Source organism: Gossypium hirsutum, chromosome A03 (genome assembly GCF_007990345.1).
Source record: "Gossypium hirsutum isolate 1008001.06 chromosome A03, Gossypium_hirsutum_v2.1, whole genome shotgun sequence".
In the NCBI taxonomy this organism is placed as follows: domain Eukaryota; kingdom Viridiplantae; phylum Streptophyta; class Magnoliopsida; order Malvales; family Malvaceae; genus Gossypium; species Gossypium hirsutum.
The window spans coordinates 64,906,846-64,921,272 of NC_053426.1; positions in this window are offsets into that span (position 1 = coordinate 64,906,846).

Below are 14,427 nucleotides of genomic sequence, written 5' to 3' on the forward strand. Positions count from 1 at the left end.
TTACATTCAACAATTAATAGAAAACCGCACTTTCACCTCAAAGCTAAAAATAAACATGCTTCTTTAATGGCTAGCAATTCTACAAGAAGCGGGTAGCAATGCCAAGAAATTGATATAAAAAACTAAATCAATAAAAAAGTGTAGTTTATAATTATGTTGTTATTATAGATGATCAAAATAAAATATAATCAAGAGTAGTTGTTATAAGGAGGAGTTTTTGTATGGCAAAAAATTAATCCCAAACTAGCAATGCGACAAGTATGTATGCAAAAGGAATCCATAGTTTATTGATTGATGCATTTAGTTTGAATTTTCCCCCTTTCGGAGAATAACATTTAGATTTTGATAAACTGAAATAAGAGAAGAAGCGTTAGGCAAATTGCTTTGGTTCTTAATTTTCAATGTTCCCTTTACAGCAAGTCCCCTCCTTTGGAATAAAAGCTTCCAAGTTTCAAACTTTCTCATCATTAAAACGATTCTTTGATGATCAGCTGGGTATAAGGTAGCCTAGTATTTTTGGAAATGTCATGAATTAGTAGGGAAGTGGATTCTGGGTTTTCTTTTAAATTTACTAGGAATATATTTCAAGTGCATGTAGCAGCAAAACTCCATATGGTGAGTAAATACAAGCTAAGAAAAGGGAAAGTGCATGTGCTGTTTTCCCCTTAAAAGGTTTTAATAGGACCACTTAACAATTAACTTTGGCACCACAACTGCAATTCACACAGGTTCTTTTCTCCAAAGAATCTAACGTTTGATTATTCACTACTTTAGATATGTATCATATATGTTATTCAAACAGCAAACTTGCCTTAATTAATCTCCTAAACTTTACTTTTCAACTCTTACTCTTTCCTAATTCCCAGATATATTTTGAATGGTTAGTCTTAATCCTCATATTTTAGTTTTATTAATTTTGTTTTTTTTATTTTTTATTTTATTTTTATTTTTTGTGGGTGTGTGGAGGTGTCTTGTTTTCAATTTTGACATGATTTTTTATTGATATATATATATATAATTTGATCAGGAAGAACCCAAACTACTTTCCAAAGAATGTAATAAGACAACATTTTTTGATTTCATGTAATGTCTTAGTTTTGTTCATGCTCTCCGGAAGACATTATTTAGTAAAGGATAAAAGTATCATAAAAGCTTTAATATTAAGAGTTGGATTGTATTTTGTTTCTTTTATTAAAAATTTGTGTAAATTAATCATTCTGTTAAATTTTTTATCAATTGCTATGGTTAAAAATTGGTCTCTATACATTAGCATGAAATACACGTGACATGCCATGTATAACTGTTTAGTCATTCTATCAATCACGCTAGTTTTTATTAATACAAATGGATGAAAATTTTAATAACATGATCAATTTATTTTTTAATCTAACATATAAAAATTAATTTACTCATTATTTCAATAAAAAAATAAAATGTAATTTAACTTCTAATTTTTACCATAATAGTTTACTTGGAGAGTATATTTTTGTGCTTTTCTATTAAAAAACATTTGAGCCATGAAAATCCTTATTTCAATAAAACATATTGGAAAAATCTGCTTTGAACTCAAATGTTTATATTTGATTTTAATAATAAGAAGAAAATGTGTAAATTTTAAACTTCAATCAGTAAATAGATTTTATAGTTAGTTTATATGTCAAAAAAGTCCTTAAAATGTAAAAAAAAAAAATAAATTTCTATTTTAAGAAAATATGAAAAAAAATCAGTTTATTTTTTAATATGCTATTTAATTGAATTGGACGAACCAGTCGAACTAGTAAACTAGTGTCTTAATTAATTCAACCACCAACTCAGTTTTGAAAACCTTGTCAGAATATTTTATTTCATTCTAGCATATACTAGTAGTTGAATAATGAAATTTTAGTTTGATAAAAAATATTTAAAAATAATAATTCAACTGTTGATTCTCAAATCAACTGCTCGAATGGCTTTCTCAGAATAGATACCTCTGCTGATTTTGGTCTAACTGGTCCAACCAACCGGTTCGATCTAGTTCAAGCTTTTATTATTTTTTAATAAAATTTATAAGTTTATATCAATTTTAATATTTTTATTCATATTTTTATGTTTTTTTTAAATAATTCTAATGTGTTTTAATAGAAATTTAAACATGGTTTATTGATTTTGTAAATATTTTAAAATTTATTAGAATTTATTAATTTTATAATATTTATAAGTTTATATGAATTTTAATATATTTTTTTAATATTTAAGAATTTTTATATATTTTATTTTTTCCTATATAATTTTTTTTCTAATTTTTAATATTTTTATGTTGTTTAATATTTTTATTAGTAAATTATTAGATTAAACAACAAGTTGGCACTTGTCACCATTTGATTGTCCGCCAATTTATTTTAACAGTAAACGTGGTCAATGATGGAAATATTAATGAAAGGATTTGATTATTTTAATTTGATTATTTTAATTAACATAGAAACTTAATTGAATGAGAATTTAATATAAGAGTTTAATTGGTTTTTGATTTTTTTTGACATATAAAGAACTTAATAATAAGAAAACGTAGTATGGATTTTGCGATTTGGGCCACCATCCAAAATGTGGGACAAGTCCTACTATTTTGGGCTTTAAGATCCATCTGCACATGGCTATTGCTTGGGTTTGAAGTTTACACATGGGGTTGGTATGTGCATCATCCAAAATGACTTCTTAGCTAACCAATCCATGAAAAATGGTTCTACGAAAGTGAGAGTTGCGTGATATATGTCACATTTATTCAGCATAATCATATTTTTTTAAGAAAAATAATTATTCGTTAATTCAATTATTAATAAATCGCTCAATTATTTTTTTATCTTTTAATTGACACATCTAATCTTTAATAAATAATTTATCAATAAATAATCTTTAAAAAAGTGATTATATGGTATGATTGGAACGGAACTAAAATTAATTGACATAACTAAAAAAATTATGACCTAATTCAAGTACACAACTAACACAATGTTAGTTGGGGAAATTCTTCAATGAGCGTGTAGGAGTACAATGTTGTACCTATTAATTCGGTAAAAGAATAAATGAAAGGGAAATTATGTTTCATAATTTTTGGAATTTTTTCGTATTTATTTATATTTTTTCTTTTTTTATAGTCACTCATAATTTAAGGTATTCTTCATTTTTCTTTTATATTTCCTTATAATTTTCTATATTTCATCATATTTTTTTGATACTCCTTCGTAATTTCTTCTACTCCCTCATTTTTTGATATTCTCTCATAGCTTTTTGATAGTTTTGTGCTCTATCTACACCCGACAAAAATCTAAAATAAAACAAAAAGGTACTTAATAACAATAGGGAGCATTTGTTTCACGGATTTTTTTGTTTTTTTGTTTTTTTCTCATGGAAAGAGCTTCGCCAATTATTATTTCTAATTATTTTGGATTTCCCATTTTTAAAAGGTAAATCTTTTTAGGAAAAGAGTTAACACTTAATTTTTATATAAAATTAAACTTCTATCAAATTTAATATTATTATATTAAAAGTAAATTTTTAACTTTAATTTTTAAGAATATTAAAATATTGATTCCAAATATTATACTTTTAAATTTTATTAACTATACATTTTTAATTGTTTATATTTAAAACTATAATAAATTATTCATAAAATAAAAAAAATATTATTTTAAAAAAGTATTTAATATTACAATTTTATTTTAATATGAATTTTAACATTAAGAATAATTTTAAATTTAAATAATATTCTTAATATTTTATTGAAATTATTTATTTATAATTTAATAAAAACATACATATCAATTTAAAAAATTTAGTGATAAATAATTTATAGTATAAAATATAAATATTTTAATAATATAAATATAAGTGTTTGTTTAAATTTAGTTTTATTTATTACTTCTAGTTCTAAATGTGGCACTATGGCACTATCCGCAATATATATAGTATATGTAATTTTAAATTAAGTTTTAATTAAATATTTTTTATTTATTAAATTTATATAAAATATTAATTATTATAAAATGTTATCTTATTATAATAAAGTAAATTTTGGTCACCAAATAGAAAATATAATATTTTATAGGAAATCATTTAAATCTATATTATTTTTAAAAAACTAATTTAAATGCAATAAGCTAAATTTTGACCACTTCAAATCTATAGTTGAATATGAATCCTATATTTCTTTACAATAAAAGGGACAAATAAAAGAACTTTTGGTGATGGGACTCAATTATTGTTAAAAAGAAAAAAAAATTGGGATATTAAAACGCATAAACAAGTAAAGCAGGGGCAGTGCGCGTTCATTTGAATGTTTGAACGCTGAATCCCGTGTAATTTCCGCACGCTTTAAGCAAGTGGAAGGCAGTCCACATTTTATTCCCCAACATGCTTCACCCTCACTTCCTAATCCAAAAATATTTGGTTTGGGTTGTAAAATGTAAACCCTCCTTCACTATATCGTTTACTTTTGGGCCAGAGTATCGTTTACTTTTGGGTCAGAGTAGATGGGCAACTTTCAAAGGTGTGGTCACGCTCCCCTCACCTTGTTCATTTCACATTCTGAAACATCACTCTGTAGTCTGTAATTATAATTTATTTTTATTAAAATATGCTGTTACTCCTTTTATTTATTTAAAAATTAAAAATTTTAATTTTCTTATATTTTTAATTTAAAATTCTGCCATTTATTTTTTTGTCAATCATATATAACGACATATGAAGTAGTCTAATTAACATGCCAAATTGATAAATTTTGACAAAAAAATATTAATAATATTAATAATTGAACTGAGATTTCTAAATCAAAAAATAAAATAACTTAAATTTTTTTTGTTGTGATAAATTCTAATTAATATAAATTATTAGTATAGATAAATACACTCTCGTATACACATCTATGATAACCACAATCGAGGAATGATTATGTGAAACTGTAATTTCATGTCATTCCTATCACTTTTCAATAAAAAAATAAAAAATTAGATTTTTTTCTTCTGATTTTTAGTATTTTTAGTTGAATTTAATATTTTTTAGGAGAAAAAAAACTGAAAATCACAAGAAAAATTAAATTTATCATTCTCCTCTTAAAAAAGGATAGAAATAACTTATAATCACAATTTCATATAATCCCTCCTTAACGAAAACTTCACTAATTTCGCAAACCATTAAGCTATGGATAAAGTTTGATTGATATGCACTTTTTAATTTTGATCATAAAATCATCATTGTCATTACTATCATCATCAGAATCATGTTCACATGAAAAATAAATCATGCATGCATGCAACCAGACAAAACAATTACTGTTTTTCTATCAATTCAGTTCCTTTGTGCACGTTTTTTATCTCTTTCGCTTTTTTCTTTCTGGACTCTTCACTGTTCGGAATCTTCAACGCTTCCACATTTTAAGATAGCAATCTAAATCAGAGTAATCGCAAATTATTTAAGTTAGTTTTAAAATAAGTTAAATTTGATTTAATAATTATCGAGTCGAGTTGGAGCTTGAGTTATCGATTCATCTTAATTTAACTTTTGCAATACTTGACTCGAATTACTCGCGAGTCTTACCAAACTCTTCATATTTTTATATTATTAAATTATATTATTATCTTTAATATATATTATTAACCCTAAGCTTAATTATCAAGTCGAGCTCAAGCTCGAGTTCAAGCTTGAGTACGAAAATTAATAAACGAACTTAATCAACTTGAACTCAAATAACTTGATTATATCTCAAACCGAACTCGAACTTAAAAACAGATATTTGATCGAACTTAAATCAAGTATCAAATTCTAAATTTTAAATCGAGCTCAAGCTTAAAAATATTCGAACTCTGCTCAGCTCGATTACATCCTACTCCGAGTAAACCAACAAAAAGAAATAAAAACGATGCCAACAAAATTTATAACTCAATGTACAAATTAATTAATTCATGTTTTCAATCGTAAGTATCAAAGTTAACCCACTTTCTTCCTGCATATGGAATCACCTTCTAATTACACAAACGAATGTTGAACCTCGAAATTATAGAGTTGGGGTCTTTTAAGTTCCCCATTTTTTTGCGGATTGATGTAAATTGTAAGATTAAAGATTCTTTCCCCTCTACAATAACATAATTAAATGCTTTCATTGCTATTTTATGTGATAATGAATATGAGTTATTTAAACACTATTTGCTAGATACTTACAAGAAAAAGGGATTGTAACTGACCGTGAATTCCTTCGAGAATTAATGACAAATTTTAGCCTTTGTTTTTTATTCTTATATTGCAAGGCTAGGATTTGAAAGTTAAAATTAATATTTAAACTTTACTTTTAAAATTTCAATATTTAGGGTTTAAGATTTACAAATATATTTATTATTATAGTTAATATTTATTATTTAAAATTTTATAAATTAATGGGTAGAAATTTAAGATTTATGATTTAAGATTTTAGAATTTATAAAAAATTTTATCATTAGTGTTTCGAATTTTATGCTTTAACATGTAGAGATTTAGGGTTCAATGTTAAAGTTTATTATTTTAAATTTAGATATTAATAATTAATTATAAAAAATAGATTTATTATAATAATTTGGTGTTTGTAATTCCTTGGGAATTGATGGACTCAGAAGATAGCCATTCTCATATCAATGGATGGTAAAAAATAAATAAATAAATCTGATGGGTTTTAATTCGATCAAATTCGTTAGGCTTGAATTTTTTTTTATAAAAAATCAAGTTCGAGGTGGGTGGGATTAGGTCGAGGTTGGGTTTGAGGTAAATTCATCTTGCCTTAAGATATTTACAAAATGCCACTGATATATAGTAAGTTTTTTTTTCAATAAATATATATTAAGTCTAAACTAAAAAAAACTTATTTTCTTCAAAAAAAATTAAAATGTAATTTTATTTTCTTCATAATAAATATAAAAAATAAAATAATTAAATTAAATTCGGATTGGGTCAGAATCGAAGTAAAACTTCCTATTAAATTTTGGGTTTGGGTTTAGGTGGATTTTTCTTTAAGAGTTAGGGTTGGGTTGGAGTTGGAGCGGATTCATAAAGATTTGGTTTGGGGAAAGAGCAGGCAATAATCCATCCTGCCTCACTTCGAGCTTTTTCCATACCTCATATTTGGCCTCTATAATGAAGTTAACAGTGCAACCCTGCTTGACACTTATTCAAATTATGGACTCATCACTTAGGAGAAAGACACAGCTCAACGTATATTTCCTCAAATCTTGACACGTTTGGAAATCAGAATTGGTATACTCGATAAGAGTAAGGTATACTTTGGAATACAAAAGCATATAATCTCTCGTTGTCCGTAAATACGTGAGTATACACAAGCATAAGGAACCTTTCCCACGGACTTTCTTCTTCTGTTGTCTTAGGACAGTCTTCCAAAGAAAGGTGAAACCTGATGCAGAGGGTTGAGTTCCTTTATTTTAATTGATCACTGCATAACGTTCTAATATCTTGCCTTTGTATGAAGCTTATGACAATCATATCACTTTATTCTTTCGGCCCTTAAGATTCAAATACCTAGAACATAGTTAGTTTTTCCCAAGTCTTTCATGCTAAACTAATGAGTTAATCACAATTTAACCAATGACAGTGTCCCTACATAATTTCTAATGAGTAGAATGTCATCAACATACAGAACAACAATGATCACCTTCCACCCCAATACGTTTATAAACACAAGGTTCATCTCCATGAATAATATTGATTGGTTTTTGATGTTAAATGGTAGATTATGAGTATTTATTGAAAAATAAACAAGTTTTGTTAAGTGGTTTTTGTTAAATTTTTTGGAATTTGGGACTAAATTGTTAAAGGTATGAATTCTAGGGTTTTAATATGAAATGATGATAAACATGGATTGTTTCAAGTTCCCTTGCATATTTGATTAACATGGGTTGAAATTAAAATGGTTAGATTTAAAGTTATAAGTTTAAGGATTGAATTGTGAAAAAATTAAAATGTTAAGGGCAAAATAGTAAGTTTGCATAAATATGAAATGTGGACTAAATTGAATACAAGAAGTATTAAATTGCAAAAGTTAAAATAATTTTCTATTTAGATCAAGATAAATCATGTACGGATCTAGAGTGAGGCAAAGTAAAAGCTTCGGATTAGCTCTATTTTAACTTTTACGCCCTTAGTCATCAAGGTAAGTTCGTATGAACAGTTATTATATTCATGTTATTTAATTGAATGATATTATGTCATTTATAATACAAATAATTGATACATAAACCTATCAATACTATGAAGAAATGACGGATATCTTGTCCTGGTTGAACCGTAGAAATTCTTAGGATACGAATGACATGTCATTAGGGATTTCATGTTTCGGGTGCAGGTCCTGAATGTCCTACCAATGGCTGAAGCCCTGCATTTGTTGCGGATACTCCATAGCTAAAGTGAGCAGTATCGTGTAGCTTACATTCTGACCTAAAGCTCGTGTGAGCAACGATGTAAAGGAAATGTTACGGTTATATGTAAAGGCACACTTCGTGCGAGCTTTCCCGAGTATCTGATAAAATTTTAGGTGGTTCAATAGGCAAGAAAAAGGATTGAAAAGGTAAGTATTCAAATGGAATCAAGCATGATCTTATGGAAAGAACGCATGAACAAATTGATGTATTTCATATAGAAAATGACTTATATCATGGATGGCTCATTTGAATTATGTGCAAGTGTGCTAACTTGTGTATTGATGGTGATGTTTAGGCTTATGCCAAGCTTATGGTTTGGATTATATTATGCTTATGCTTTATAGTATGCAAATAAAATGGTAAGTTATGTTTTATTTTATACGAGCTTACTAAGCATTAATTGCTTACATAGTTTCTTTCTTATGTTTTATAGATTATTAGAAACTTTATCGGTTTGAGAGCTCATCAGAGATCTATCACAGTATATAGTAGATATATCAATAGCTTTTGAATATTTTGGCCAAGGTTTATAATGTTATGTATAGGATGAATTGTAATGGCATTTTGTTGATGTTTAGTTAGTGATTTGTCATGTAAAAGTTTAGGAAGTTAACTTGGTTGGTACCATTTGATGCCTTGTTAAATTGTGTCATTTTGGTTACCTTATGATGCATGTTTTGAATAACTCATCTGGTATATTTGGAATTGTATGACAATTGTAACACCCCGAACCCGAGTCCGACACCGGAGTCGAACACGAGGTGTTAACAAACTTTGAAAAATTTCCAGACACTGCCCAATCTGTGTACTAGTCGCTTTAAAAATCATATCTTGAGCTTCGCAACTCGAAAATCAGTTTCGTGACTTTTCCCCGAAACTAGACTCATATGCCCATCTACATATTTTTTTCTAGAATTTTTGGTCGGGCCAATTAGTACAGTTTATTAGTTAAAGTCTCCCATGTTACAGGAATCGACTACCCTGACCTTTGCGCATTACGACCTGGATATCTCCTTGTACAGGGCTCCAATACTGATGCCGTTTATTTATATAGAAACTAGACTCAGATAGGAATCTATAAATATATGGTATGACTCCTAATTATCTCTGGTTAATTTATAATCAATTTTCAAAGTCGGAACAAGGAATCCAGAACCCGTTCTGGCCCTGTCTCACGAGAACCTAAATATCTCTTAACATACTGTCCATATGATTGTTTCGTTACTTTCCTATGAAAGTAGATTCTTCAAGGTTTGTTTACATAATTTATTCACTATTTAATTCCATTCCTACTATTTTTAGTGATTTTCCAAATGTATGTCACTGCTGCTGTCAGCATCTACCTTTAAGGTAGGCTTTACCTATTTCATGGTTCAACTAGCCCTTTTTGCATACATAGCACAATTTATGAAAGTGATTAACCATCCCCGTGGCCAATCCTTGTCAAGCATATCTACACTAAATGATTATAACATTATACTTAAACACATATAAGCCATTTTCACATGGCTATCCAAAACTTATACATCACATAAAGTACTCGAGAAACAACAATGGGTCGTCCTATACATGCCATATCAAAATTCAACCAAAAGAGTACCCATAAGAGCCTTTGATAGTGTGGGCGACTTCGACTTCAAGATCCCGAGTCCGATAGCTGGAGAACCAAAAATCTATAAAACAGAGGAGCAATGGAACGAAGTAAGCAATTTATGCTTAGTAAGTTTTGAGCAAGAAATTCCAGCATAACGAAAGCATAGCACACATTTAGCTAAACGGAATATTTCATAATACACAATTTTTCCGATATCAAACTTACTTCACAACGTTAACCCTTATGTACATACACAAAAGACCAACTTAGCCAAAGGCCGGTAGCTCGTTCATCAACTGAACGAATATTTATTTGTAAGGGCTCGATTAAATTCAACACATACGTAACATATCCCAATATTGGGATGTTTTTCGAGTACTAGCTGGAATTTTACAGCAAGCTCATTCATTACCAAAATCACGTACCTTCGGAATTTAACCGGATATAGCTCCTCGTTCAAGTGCCTTCGGGACATAGCCCGGTTATAGTAACTCATACAATGCCTTCGGGACTTAACCCGGATTTTAAAACTCGCACGAATGCCTTCGGGACTTAACCCGGAATTAGTACCTCGCACAAAGGCCTTCGGGACTTAACCCGGAATTAATAACTCGCACAAATGCCTTCGGATCTTAGTCCGGATATAGTCACTTAGCGCAAAGCCTTCGGGACTTAGCCCGGACAGCATTCAATTAATCATGCACATCTAACAATAATTCATGGCACATTCGTATTTCATTTTCATTTGCAAAACTCAAACACAAGGCACATATCATCCTTGCACATTCGGCTCAATAGCCACACATAGAGCATGATTTTCATTTGCTTAAAACATGATTTAATCCCATCGTAATTTAAGCTCTCTTACTCAAGAACTTACCTCGGGTGTTGTCGAACGATTCCGCTAACTATTCGACCACTTTTTCCTTCCCTTTATCGGATTTATTTCCCCTTTGCTCTTGAGCTTAATTAAACAAATAAATTGATTTCATCATTTAGGCATCAAAAAGATGAACACGAAGCACTTAGCCCATATTTATACATTAGACATTAAAGTCACATACATGTGAAATCATGCATCAACACAACATATTAGCTAATTTTTCCCCCTTGGCCGAATATGCATGTCTATTTTTGGGGTCGATTTCAACACATGCATTGCTCATTAACATGTAAAAGTTACATTCGGCCTTAGCACACAACTTGCTAGCCGATTCTTCTCCATTTAGCAACCAATGCACATATGTGCTCACACAAAAATGCTAACAAGGAGGTTCAAGAATCATCAAGTCATCATCACATGCATCATTAACAAACTTCATATTTAGCATGCAATGGCATTAACACAACCTCTACCTAGGCCGAATTTTAACTCATCCTCTTGCCTCATCACCACCAAATCAAACATCAACCAAGAATGATGCATCCATGGTCAAATGTCATTTCCATCACATAGCAAGATTTAGACCATGGGCTAGGTAGAACTCAAGCTAACAACTAAAACATGCATGCATCTCATGGAACATCATCAACATACCTTAGCCTAGCTACATGCATGGCCGAATCTCTTCACCTTTCTTCTTCTTTCCTCCTTAAAATTTTTGGCCAAGGATGAACCAAAGGATGAGTAATTTTTTTCTTTGTTTTTCTTTCTAGTTTCGGCAAGTATGAAGATGAGAAAAGGATGAACAAAAATTCTCTCCTTTCTTTTCTTTAGCTCACGGCAATGGGGGGGAAACAAACAACTACACACATTTTTCTTTTTTTTTTGTATTCACCATACTCCTTTTCATTATTTAATCTCCATGCCCATTATTTTATTTTTTTCCACCCATGATGCACCAACAAGACATGTCTATGACATGTCTTGGCCATCAAACTTGGTCTACCATGCTTGTCATGGCCGGCCACTACTAGTAGGGGGGGAATTTGACATGCAAGTCCCCCCTTTGTCCACATGCACTAATAGGTCCTCACACATTGACCTATCACATTTTAGAATTTTCTCACATAAGTCCTATTGACTAAATTCACATGCAATCAACCAAATCGAAGCTTGAAATTTTCACACATTCATAATTACATATTCTAGACAATAAGTATCACATTCAAACATTTTGGTGACTCGGTTTAGCGGTCCCGAAACCACTTCCCGACTAGGGTCAACTTTGGGCTGTCACAACTCTCCCCCACTTAAGAAATTTTTGTCCCCGAAAATCTTACCGGTAAATAGGTTTGGGTATCGTTCTTTCATCGAGCTCTCGGTCTCCCAAGTAGCTTCCTCGATCCCGTGTTTGAGCCATAACACCTTTACTAGCGGAACTCTTTTGTTTCGCAACTCCTTCACTTTACGAGCTAGGATACGCATCGGTTCTTCTTCATAGCTCATGTCGACTTGAATTTCAACCTCTGATGGGCTAATTATGTGCGATGGATCAGATCTATAACGTCGAAGCATCGAAACATGAAAGACGTCATGAATCTTTTCAAGCTTCGGGGGCAAAATCAATCTATACGCAACCGGACCAACTCGTTCGGAGATTTCGTACGGCCCAATGAATCTTGGGCTCAACTTGCCCTTACGGCCGAACCTGAGTATCTTTTTCCAAGGTGAAACCTTAAGGAACACTTTGTCTCCCACCTGATACTCGATGTCTTTTCGTTTCAAATCTGCGTACGACTTCTGACGATCCGTGGCTACCTTCAGACTTTCACGGATTACCTTTACTTTCTGTTCAGCATCTTTAATCAAATCAACTCCGAAAATTTTACTTTCACCGAGCTCGGTCCAAAACAATGGTGTACGACATTTACGACCGTACAAAGCCTCGTAAGGTGCCATCTTAATACTTGATTGAAAACTATTGTTGTAAGCGAATTCAATCAAAGGTAAATACCGTTCCCATGAACTACTAAACTCGAGGATGCAACATCTCAACATATCCTCAAGTATCTGAATTATCCGCTCGGATTGACCATCGGTTTGGGGGTGAAAAGCAGTGCTAAAATGCAACTTGGTACCTAGAGCTTCTTGCAATTTCTTCCAAAATCGTGAGGTGAATCTCGGATCTCTATCCGACACGATAGAAACAGGTACCCCGTGTAATCTCACAATTTGATAAACGTACAATTCAGCTAGTTTATCCAATGAAAAATCCGTACGTACGGGGATGAAATGAGCCGACTTAGTCAGTCTATCAACAACAACCCATATCGCATCCTTCTTACTTGCTGACAAGGGCAGTCCGGACACAAAGTCCATTGTGACTCGATCCCATTTCCACTCGGGTATCATGATCGGCTGGAGTAATCCTGAAGGCACTTGATGTTCCGCTTTCACTTGTTGACATATCAAACATCTCGAAACAAAGTCGGAGATGTCCCGTTTCATACCATGCCACCAAAATTGACGTTTCAAATCGTTGTACATTTTCGTATTCCCCAGGTGAATTGACATTCGGCTACAATGGGCTTCGTTCAGAATCATCGAAATGAGTTCCGAATTCCTTGGAACACACAAACGATTTCTGAACCTCAAACAATCATCATCATCAATTTGAAACTCCGATTCCTCGTTCGAACACACTTAGCCCGTTTTGCAACCAATTCATCATCGACTTTCTGAGCTTCACGAATTTGATGAGTCAATAATGGTTTAGCTTTTAATTCAGCTACTAACACATTGTCTGGTAGAACAGACAAATGCACGTTCATCACTTGTAAAGCAAACAATGACTTCCGGCTTAAGGCGTCCGCAACCACGTTAGCCTTTCCCGGGTGGTAATCAATGACAAGCTCGTAATCTTTCAACAACTCAAGCCAACGTCTTTTTCGCAGATTCAAGTCTCGTTGAGTCATCAAATATTTGAGACTTTTGTGATCCGAAAATACATGGCACTTCTCACCAAACAGATAATGTCGCCATATTTTTAAAGCAAACACGATGGCAGCTAGTTCGAGATCATGGGTCGGATAATTCCTCTCGTGTGGCTTCAATTGTCTCGACGCATAGGCCACGACTCGACCTTCTTGCATCAATACGCAACCCAACCCAAGTAGGGATGCGTCACTATAAATGACAAACTCTTTACCTGATTCGGGTTGCACCAAAATTGGAGCTTCAGTCAAATGAGTTTTCAGTTGGTCGAAACTTTTCTGACATTTCTCCGTCCACTCGAACTTAACATCCTTTTGAAGTAGCTTCGTCATTGGTGTGGCTATCATCGAGAAACCTTTGACAAATCGTCGGTAATAACCGGCGAGCCCCAAAAAGCTCCGAACTTCAGTAGTATTTCTCGGAGGTTTCCAGTCAAGTATGGCTGAAATTTTGTTCGGGTCAACTCGAATACCCGACGCGGATACCACATGACCCAAGAAGCTAACCTCTCTTAACCAGAACTCACA